We start from the raw sequence: 10,943 nt of genomic DNA, 5'->3' as shown, positions 1-10,943 counted from the left end.
CTTGGTTCCTCTCCAGTTGCCCTATGCCCTACAACAGCTGTGGCTCCCTTCCAGGCCCCCGTGCTCTGTCTCCCAGATTAGCTCTGATTTCAGACACTTCCTGCCACTGGCAGAGGAACAGCACAGTGATTAGCAGGTTGGAACTTCCATCTCCCTCACCTCCAGGAGCTGAGAGGGCTGGAGAATGAGTTCCATAAGCAGTGGCCATGATTCAATCAAACGTGCCTGCCTCATGGCACCTCTGTGAAAATCCTCGACTAGGGTCTCAGGGAGAATCCTGGTTGGGGAACACACTGAGGTGCTAAGTGGGTACCACATCTGAGAGGCAAGGAAGCTCCGTGCACCCCCACCCCCAAATGACCTTACCCTGTGTAGCCCTGCTTTTTGGTTGTCCCTGAGTTATATGCTTTATAATAAGCCATACTAGTCAGTAGAGTTTTCCCGAGTTCTGTGAGCCACAAATGATCAAAACTGAGGGTTGTGGGAACCTCCAATTTGTAGCCGACTTGGAGAGAGGTGTGCATAACTTGGGGACCCGCTCCTTGCAATTGGCATCTAGAGTAGGGGGTCGGTCTGATGGGACGGGCTTAACCTGTGGGGCTCATGTTAACTCCAGGTCGTTAGGATCAGAGTTGAGTTCTGACACCCAGGTGGTGTTAGAAGTATGGAGAAGAAGGAAATGAAATTTCCCTCTTCCAGAGATTTCCAGGCCCAGAGTTGATCTAGAATATGATTTAGTCCCATATTGAGTCAAAAACTTTAAATGACACTTGGGAACCCAGGGTGAGAGTAGGAAGCCAATTTCCTGGCTTCTCATTGACGGGGCAGGCTGGGGGGACTGGAGAGATGGCGTTGTGGGGACAGGGTGAGGAATAGGTCCAGAGGGAACACAGCACCCTCATGGCTTGTCACCACACAGTCCTGTTGCACAAGGTACCACATCATCCCTGGCCCCTGAGGTCGGCACACATTTCCCAATCACCAACTGAGGCTCTTGTGGGGCTCAACTGGCGGGGACAGGGAGCCTTCCTTTCCGCCTATTTGGGAGGACTTTCCCACAGCTAGGAACTCCTCAACTGTAACCGATCATCCACTGATCAGTATCCCTCACAACCTCTAAGTTCAGAAGAGGGGCTTTGTGCCAAGGTTAAGAGCAGAGATCCTGGGCAGAGAATCAGACAGCAGGAAGTTCCCCAAGAGTAGCAGAAATCTGCAGAGGTGTCCCTTTGGATCTAGGGGTGTTGCTGAATACTAACCCCTGCCCAGGAAGGGTGAAATTTCATAATTCTTAGTTGATTCAAAATGAATCACAGACTTAAATGTCAATATGCAACTAGCAGACTTCTAGGAAAATATGCAGGAGAAAATGTTCCAGATCTAGAACCAAATGAAGACTTCTTGAATTTGATCACCAAAAGCCTGATCCATGGAGGGGAAAACAGGTAAGTTGAGCCTCAGATAAAAATGAAAAATGTTTTCAAATTAAAACCTTTTTTTCAATTGAAAACTTCTGCTGTACGAGAGATCCTATTAAAATGACTAAAAGACAAGAGTAAGCTGGGTGCCATGGTGCACACCTGTAATCCCAGCAGATCGTGAGGCTGAGGCAGGAGGATCATGAGTTCAAGCCAGCCTCAGCAACTTAGGGAGGCCCTAGGCAACTCAATGAGACCCTGTCTGAAAATGAAAGGTAAAAAAAGGGCCAGGGACGTGGCTCAGTGATTAAGCACCTCTGGGTTCAATCGCTGATACAAAAACAAAACAAAACAAAAACACACAACAAGGTAAAGATTTGGAGCAAATGTTGGCAAATCACATACATGACAAAGGACTATGATCAAAAATTTCTTAAAACTTAAAAATACAAAAAATAATTCTAACAAAAGTGAACAAAACTCATGAACAGTCAGTTCACCAGAGAGGACATACAGATGGCAAAAACACATGAAAAGATGTTCAACATTATTAGTTATTAAGGAAATGCAAATTAAAATCATGACCAACCAGGCCAGGTGGGACACTCCTGTTAATCCTTGCTACTCATGAAGCTGAGGCAGGAGCACCCCAAGTTCAAGGCCAACCTGGACAACTTGACAAGATCCTGCCTCTAAAATGAATAAAAAAGGTCTGGGCAAGTCAGGCCCGGTGGCACCTGCCCGTAATCACAGACACTCAGGAGGCTGAGGCAGGAGGATTGAAAATTAGAGGTCCATCAACTTAGCAAGGTCCTCAGTAATTTAATGAGACTCTCTCATTTACTTTTTTTTTTTTTTTTTTTTTTTTTTAAGTGCTAGGAATTGAACCCAGGGCCTCATGAAGCCAGGCGCCACTGAGCCACATTCCCAGCCTGTCCCTCAGAATTAAGTAAAAGGACTGGGATGTGGGTCTGTGATTAAGCATCCCTGGGTTCAATCCTGGTACCAAAAAGGGGAAAAAAAAAAAAAAAGGGCTGGAGCTAGAGATCAGCGGAGGAGAGGCCCTGGTTTAAGCCCCAGTACCACGGGGGAAAAAATTTATGCACCAATGTTTACAGCAACTTTATTTATAATAGCCTAAGCTGGAAGCAGCCCAGATGTCCTTCAACAGGCGGATGGTTAGCCAAACAATGTCTACCTTGCCATGCCAGGATACACCACGGGGCATTAATCCCAGAGAAATTGAGACTTATGTATACACACACACATAGAAACCTGTACGTAAATGTTTATAGTACCTTTATTTGTAATAACCCCAAAAGGTAATTATCCAAGATGTCCATTAACAGGTGAATGGCTAAAGAAGCTGTAGTACATACATTCTGTGGACTATGACTCAGTAATAAAAGAAACAAAGTATTAATATATACAATAACTTTGATAGATCGCCAGGAAATTGTACTGAACGAGAAGTAGCTAGACGCAATGGCACACTCCTGTGATTCCAGTTATGCGGGAGGCTGAGGCAGGAGAATTGGCAATTTGAGGCCAGCCTTGATCCTATCTCAAAATAAAAATTAAAAAAAGGGCTTGGGGTTTGGTTCAGTGGTTGAGTGCTTGCCTGGCTTGTGGAAGGCCCTGGGTCTAATCCCCAGCCACACGTGTGTGCGTACACACACACACACACACACACACACACACATGCCAATCTCAAAATGTTACATACTGCTGGGCACAGTGGCCCACACCTGTAATTCTAGCAAGTGGGGAGTCTGAGGAAGGAGGATTGCAAGTTGGAGGCCAGCCTTAGCCACTTAGGGAGACCTTTAGCAGCCTAGCAAGATCCTTTCTCAAAACAAACAAAAGGGCTGGAGATGTAGCTCAATGGGTAACAGAAAACAAAACAAATCTTATTTGTTTCTTAAACAAGGTTATATACTGTATCATTATTCTATTTAAATGACATTTGTGCAATGACAAGATCTTAGACATGAAGATCAGATTAGTGGTTGCCAGGGGTTAGGGATGGGCGAGGTAGGGATAGATGTGGTCACAACAGAGTGACTTGTGGGATCCTTGTGGTGTTGGAACCGTTCAGTATCTTCACTGTTGGGGTGGATATAGAAACCGCACATGGTAGAACAGCACAGAATGCGCGCACGCGCACACACACGTGAACATAAGAAAAAGAAGGACATCTGTAAAAGATCAGTGGGATTGTGTCGACACCAGTACCCTGGCAGTACTGAGAGTGGGGATGCAGCTGGGAGCCGTGGCGCACACCTGTGATCCCAGTGGCTCGGAAGGCCAAGGCAGGAGGATTGTGAGTTCAAAGACAGCCTCAGCAACTTAGCAAGGCCCTAAGCAATTTAGTGATACCCTAAGCAACTTAGGGAGACCCTGTCTCTAAATTTAAAAAATTAAAAGGGCTCAGCATGTGGCTCAGTGGTTAAGCACCCTTAAGTTCAATCCCTGGTACAAAAACAAAAAAGGGGGACACTGGTTCACGCGCTCACAGCAACATTATTCACGGCAGCCAAAATGCTGCTAAGTGCCCACTAACGGATGAAGAGATAAATAGACAACGTGGCATACACACACAATGGAATATTATTCAGCCTTAAAAGAAATGATTTGGGGGAGCAGGGGCAGTGCTAGGGATGGAACCCCAGGCTGCCTGCAGCTAGGCAAGCGCTCTACCACTGAGCGGCACCCCAGCCCTGGGTTCCAAAATGTTGTCGGGCAGTGTCAGTTCTTTGGAATGCCAAATGTTACGAGCGTGGGTGCTCAGAACAGTTGATTCTCAGGTTTCCCCACTGTTATTGTCTAAACGTTTGTGTCCCCACAAAATTCATGTTTTAAAACCTAGCCGCAGCTGAGTGCAGTGGCAAAACCTATAACCCCAACAACTCAAGAGGCTGAGGCAGGAGGACTCCAAGTTCAAGGCTGACCTCAGACTCTTAGTCAGACTTTGTCTCTAAATACAAATGAAAAGGGCTGGGGATGCAACTCAGAGGGAGAGCGCCCCTGGTGACCCCCAGGACCCCAAAACCAAAGCAAACCAAAATGAAAAACCAGGAGGCGGGGCCTGAGGGAGGTGACCAGGTCAGGAGGCGCCACTCTCATGAACATGATTTGTGCCCTTGTAAGACATTTGAGGGGACTTGTTTGCCCCTTCAGCCCCACAGAAGACACTACACCTTGAGCTTGTGCTTCCAGGCCTTCAGAACTGTGAGCAATAAATTTGTTGTGTATATACAGTTTTTTGTTTTTTGTTTTTTTTTGCCGTGCTGGGGATCAAACCCAGGGCCTTAGTATTGCAAAGCAAGCACTCTACCAACTGAACTATCTCCCCAGCCCAATTTGTTGTGTATAATTACCCAGTCTAAGATCTTCTTCTTTTTTCTGGTACTGGGGATTGAACCCAGGGGCATTTAACCACTGAGCCACATCCCCGACCCTTTTTAAATATTTTATTTAGAGACAGGGTCTTGCTGAGTTTTGTAGGGCCTTGCTGAGTTGCTGAGGCTGGCTTTGAACTCGAGATCCTCCTGCCTCAGCCTCCACAGCCGCTGGGATTACAGGCGTGCCCCACCGTACCCAGCCTAAGGTATTTTCTTATAGCAGCCAGCATGGACTCGTTCACCTACCAAAGCCTTGCCATGAGATATATCTTAAACATGGGGTATTTATGATGATTAAAATAGCAGAGAAAAATTTTGATGCAACACAGCATAAAACAAAATGGAGAAACCATCAAACTGAACAGGAACAGTTTCTTTGTGCTGGTGTCAGGGGACTGTAGATTTAACCAGAGGATTAATAAAAGGAAGAACCATCAGAGATTCCAAAGACCAGGTCGGCACCTTCCGAAGCATTACCAGCCTGATTTGAATTTTGTCTAGTTAAATGTCAGAGACTCTTCTTTAGAGCTCTGCTATGACTTGAATATGTTCACCAAAAAGCTTAATCCCCCATGCAACAGTGTTGGAGGTTTTTAGGTCATGGGGCTTGTGAATGGATTAGTGTCAATTCTAAAAGAGTTTGAGACCTCAAGTTCATCTTTTTTGCATTCTCTCTCTCCCTCTTGACTTTCACCATGGGATGATGTAGCAAGAAGACCTTCCTCAGATGTCAATGCCCTGATACTAAACTTCCCAGTTTCCAGAACTGTGAGAAATACATTTTTTTCTTGCTAAATCACCCAACCTCTGGCATTTTGTTATAGCAGCAGTAAACAGACTGAGACAGGCATAGCATTGCTCTTAGTTCATCTGCTCTCTTCAAGGCTTCTTGTGGGAGGGGAAACTTGCAGAAACAGATGGGCATTTGGGTCTTGGCCTCATTCATGTCCAGTGTCTTACCCTCTGGGACAGCAGGCCACATGCCTGCTCCCAGACTCTTCACCAACTTTTTCTGAGCCCTGTCGTGGCCCAGAGGTTCAATGCTCCCAACCCTCCTACCTCCTAGCCTTTACATAAGCTGCTTCCTCCTGAAACGTCCCCCTCACCCTTGGCCTGGTGTGGCCTCCTCCAGGAAGCCCTCCATGGTCTCTCCCAGGCGAGGTTGAGTGCCCTCTTAGCACACTGCCCTCCCCTCTACCAGGCTGCTCTTAGTGGCAATGCTCCAGGGAGGGAGGAAGATTCTGGGTGCCTGGGGAAGGGAAAGGCAGCGTCCAGTCAAGCCTGCTCTGGGAGCTGCCTCTCTTCTGCACTGGGACCTATTGTGAGGCAGACACTTGGGTCTTCTTATCAGAACGGATCAGTACATGGACTGTGGAGCCGAATCCCTGGACTGAAATCCTGGCTCTGTGTAGCCTCAGACCTTGACCTTTTCCTCACTTGTGAAATAGGTATAATAATAAACCTGCCTTGCTATGATATGAATGTACCCCCCAAATTTTATGTTAGGAACTTCTTTTCTTTTTCTTTTTTCTTTTTTGTTTAATTTTTCATACTTTATTCCCTGTATCAGTAGATTAAGAAAGTAAAATTTTCCCAGGTACTTATTTATAGATATAGTTTATAAGTGGAATCAAAAAGTTCAGTTTCACAAATAGTAACATTCAGTGATCTCTTTAGATGCAATTTTAATCCTTATTTTAAGCTAAGGTAAAGAATTTAATGCAATAAGTTAACTACACACAAAACCTGTATATTCTGAACTACAACAGTTACATATGGTTTTAGTCAACTACACATTCCATGAGTACTTACAAATACGTTAATAAAATGCTACCCCAAATGATTATCCTGCCATTAACTCATTAAACGTTGCCATTCCTGCTACTGAAAATAGATGATTGGGAAAAATGAGTTTTAAAACTTAAAAAGTAATATAAGTCCCAAAAGGTTTTAAATCAAAAAGGTCTTTCAACATGGAAGCATCGACATGAAACTTTGTTTCTAAAAAAATAAAATAAAATAAATCACTCTTTTGAAAAGAATATTAAAACGAATTATCTTTTAAGACACATAAACATTCTTAGAAAAACTTGTAGTTTCAAATATCATCTCCTTAAAAGAAACACAAACCAGTGCACTATCTTTACTAACCTCTCAGACCACAGTTGTCTAAAAACTTCAGAATATGTAAGGCATGTCTCAGCTGTCATAGTCAAAATGATATTTAGATTTCACATATTAAATAGCTGTAGTATAGCTTATAATGGCACAAATATACCTAATACATAAATACTACTTCATCCTTTAGATAGTCAAAAGTCAGAAGGAACTGCATAATTTTCAAGATACTTTAACGTACATGTAGTCATTAAAACCCAGTAAGTAATTCAAGTATGGTCGTGTAAAGGCAGGCAATTGAAGGCTCAAGTATAGATCTAAAATCAAAGACATGAAAATAAAGGCTGAAAACTTTGTTTCTCCATCTTTCATTTACATGCCTAGGTATTAGGCCATTACTGTAGAAAATACACAATTATTATATATGATTTCCACAGAAGATAACGAAATTTCATAAAGTACAAAAAGTATCCAGATCCATAGTTTGCTTCATCAAATGCTTTTCTAGCTCGTTTTAGCTCTTTGTTCATAGTGAGCAAGTCTTTAACCCTAGCAAACTTCCCTGGGTCCTTTCGAATCAAGAAGACGATACCTTCAGCTGGTACTCGACCTTGTCTTCCAATTGACATTGCCTCGTGAGTCATTTCAGTGATGAACTCTATGACAAGGTCTTCAAGAAAGTCCACTACGCCTATACCCAAAGGACTTAAAATCAGCATACTACAGAGATACAACCACAACAATGTTCATAGCTGCTCAATTCACAATAGCCAGACTGTGGAACCAACCTAGATGCCCTTCAATTGATGAATGGATAAAGAAACTGTGGTATATATATACAATGGAATATTACTCAGCTATAAAGAATAATAAAATTATGGCATTTGCAGGCAAATGGATGAAATTGGAGAATATCATGTTAAGTGAGATAAGCCAATCTCAAAAATCCAAAAGACGAATGATCTCACTGATAAGCGGATGATGACACACAATGGGGGGTGGGAGGGGGGCAAGAATGGAGGAAGGAGGGACTGTATAGAGGAAAAAGAGAGGTGGGAGTGGTGGGGGGGAAGGAAAAAAATAACGGAATGAATCAAACGTCATTACTCTATGTAAATATATGAATATGCAAATGGTATGCTGTTACTCCATGTACAAACAGAATCAGCATGCATCCCATTTGTTTACAATAAAAATAAATTAAAAAAAAAGAATGTCCACTACTCAGTGTAAGGGTTCTGGTTATCCCCAAACCCATACATCATACACCAAAATTCTTTAGAAAAAAGTCTCTTTCCTTTACCCTGCCCACCTTCTTCCCTCCTCCATTTCTTCATTTTCCTCCTCAAAGGTCGGGTCTTCTTCCTCATCTGCCATCCACTAGCCCGCCAGCCTATAGTGCCTCGCCACCTAGCTCCTGGCTGGTTTTACTCAGGAACTTATTTTCTAAATTCAAATGTTACTGGCATTTGGAGGTGGGACCTGTAGGACTGGACGAGGTCATGAGGGTGGGGCGCTCATGATGGTAGCAGTGGTTTTTATAAGAACAGAAAGAATCTCAGTTACTCAAGAAGTTGAGGCAGGAGGATTACAAGTTGAAGGCCAGCCTCCACAATTTAGTGAGACCTAGTGTCAAAGTGAAAAATAAAAAGGGCTGAGGGTATATGGGGTACAGTTCAGTGGTAGTGAGGGTATTTGGGGTGTAGCTCAGTGCTAGAGTGCCCTTTGGGTTCAATTCCCAGCACCCCCCACCAAAGACAAACATGAAAGAGGAGGAGGAAGGGAGACCCGGGCTGGCAGGCTTGCCTCCTCGATGTCATGGCCCTCAGCAGATGCCTAGCACGCAGGTACTCTTCAGCCTCCAAACCGTGAGCCAATCAGATCTTGTTCCTTGATCAGAACTCAGCCCCAGGCGCTGGTTAAAGCCCATCTCCAAGGGATGCTGTGAGGATCACAGGAGTGTCAGATTCACTCTTGTTACCAGAACTATTTATTTTTTGCAGTGGTGGGATTGAGCCCAGGGCCTCATGCATGCTAGGGAAGTCCCCTCCCACTTAGTTACACCCCCATCCCTTATGATTACTATGTATTTCCCTCTGATTCCCTGGACTCCCAGACGAGGGCAAGTTTGAATTCCACACTTCCACGTTGCACGCATATGTTTCCTTCTTAACCCTTTATAATAACAACAAGAATAACTTTTAATAATAAGATAATTATTATTCATGTTATTGTTGATTAATGAATTATTTTGTGGCACTGGGGACTGAACCCAGGTGCTCTACGACTAAGCTACATCCTCAGCTTTTTATTTTATTTAGGGACAGGGTCTCACTAAGTTGCCCAGGCAGGCCTTGAACTTGGGATCCTCCTGCCTCAGCCTCCCCAGGAGCTGGGATTCCAGGTGTGCACTCCACGCTCAGCTTCCTTCTTACCCCTTCTTGTGGTCTGTCCTTACACATTCATCCACGGGATCACCAGGCTGTCTCCCCTTCCGGGCTGGATGTGCCCAGCAGGGGCCAGGCCTGTTTGCCCACCACTGCGTGCCCAGGTGCTGGACCAGACGGGCTCAGCAGGTGTTTTTGATTTCAAGAAATAGTCAGGCACAGTGGGGCCACCTGGAATCCCAGTCGTGGGGAGGGCCAAGCCAAAGGAGGCCAAGTTCAAGGCCAGCCTGCGCAACTTAATGAGACCTTTTCTCAAAAAAGTAAAAGGGCTGGGGGTGTAGCTCCTGGTAGAGCTCCCCGGCCTCCATCTCCAGTACCGAGAGAGGGAGGGCGGGGGAGGAGGGAGGGAAATGAATGGATTTCTTGGCATTATGGAGCAAAAGGAGGGGTCGTGGAAGTTCTGGGACAAATGATAAGATCTAAAAATAAACCACTTTTGCAATGGGCGTCACGGAGAAGACATACTTCCCCTTCCTAAGTTCCCTCATGCGGCCAGCTCAACAGGAGGGCCCAGGCTGGGCTGGACATTGCCACCTCTGCCTTTCCTCCACTGCGCAGGGTATCTGGGACTGCAGGGGACCCCGAGGGTATAGCTGGGAGTGTTCCGGTGCCTTGGGTTGGGCCAGCCTTGGTTCTGCTCCCGGGGCTTTGGAGCCTCGCCATGACTAACAGCTCCTGTGGCACTCCAGCCTCTCTGATCTGCTTCCCAACGTGCCGTGCTCACAGCCTTCGTGCTAGCGGTTCCCTCTGCCTGGAATGCTCTTCCCTCGGGTCTGACTCCTTATCATTTAGGTCCCAGCTCAACTCAGACCCTAGAGAGACCTTCCCTGAAACCCACCCTCAATCCTCCAGCGCTCTGAGTCACTTTCTACGCACGACTTGGCTTTTAAATGTCTGAAATGTCATAAGAAATGACCCCTTTTTTGGGGTCCATCTCCCCACATTGCCTGTAAGCTCCATGACGACAGGGACTGTGTCTTATCATTGCTGACCTCCCAGTGCCCAGGATAATCCCAGTGTGTGAAGGAGTCAGTATTTGTTGGACTGACTGTCAGATGGGATAAGACTTTGTTCTCTAGAGCTGGGCTTCTGATACGATATCCTACCCGTATGTTAAAACAGACAAATACCCATTCTTCCATTTGTTGTTGGGATATATTCTTAAAGAAATAACTGTCGATATATACAAATATTTAGCTACTGGGATGTTCAATGCAACACTGTTAATTAAAAGAGAGAGAGAGAGAGAGAGAGAGAGAGAGAGAGAGAGAGGGACTGGTTGGATTCTGACACAGTGATCAAAAATAGAAGATTGGACCTGAGGCTGTAGCTTAGTGGCAGAGCACATGGCCAGCATGCACGAGGCTCTGGGTTAGACCCCCAGAACCAAAAAAACAAAACAAAACAAAACAACAAAAAAGTGTAAAATATGAAAATATTTTAAAAATATATTGATAGATATAAAAAAAAAGCCAAAGCACATGAAATTATAGTGGATTGGAGTGAAATCTAGGGACTTCAGTTTCACCCAAAATATTTGAAATTATTTGATAATATAA

General features: G+C 44.8%; 1 pseudogene; it reads right to left on the bottom strand.

The window, feature by feature from the left end:
* Positions 1 to 6,013: 6,013 nt before the first annotated feature.
* LOC124979534 (transcription initiation factor TFIID subunit 13-like) lies at positions 6,014 to 8,314 on the bottom strand (annotated as a pseudogene).
* Positions 8,315 to 10,943: the final 2,629 nt, after the last annotated feature.

Source organism: Sciurus carolinensis, chromosome 3 (assembly GCF_902686445.1).
Source record: "Sciurus carolinensis chromosome 3, mSciCar1.2, whole genome shotgun sequence".
NCBI lineage: Eukaryota > Metazoa > Chordata > Mammalia > Rodentia > Sciuridae > Sciurus > Sciurus carolinensis.
The sequence above is the reverse complement of the archived record's forward strand: the minus strand, read 5'-3'. Positions and strand labels throughout refer to the sequence as shown.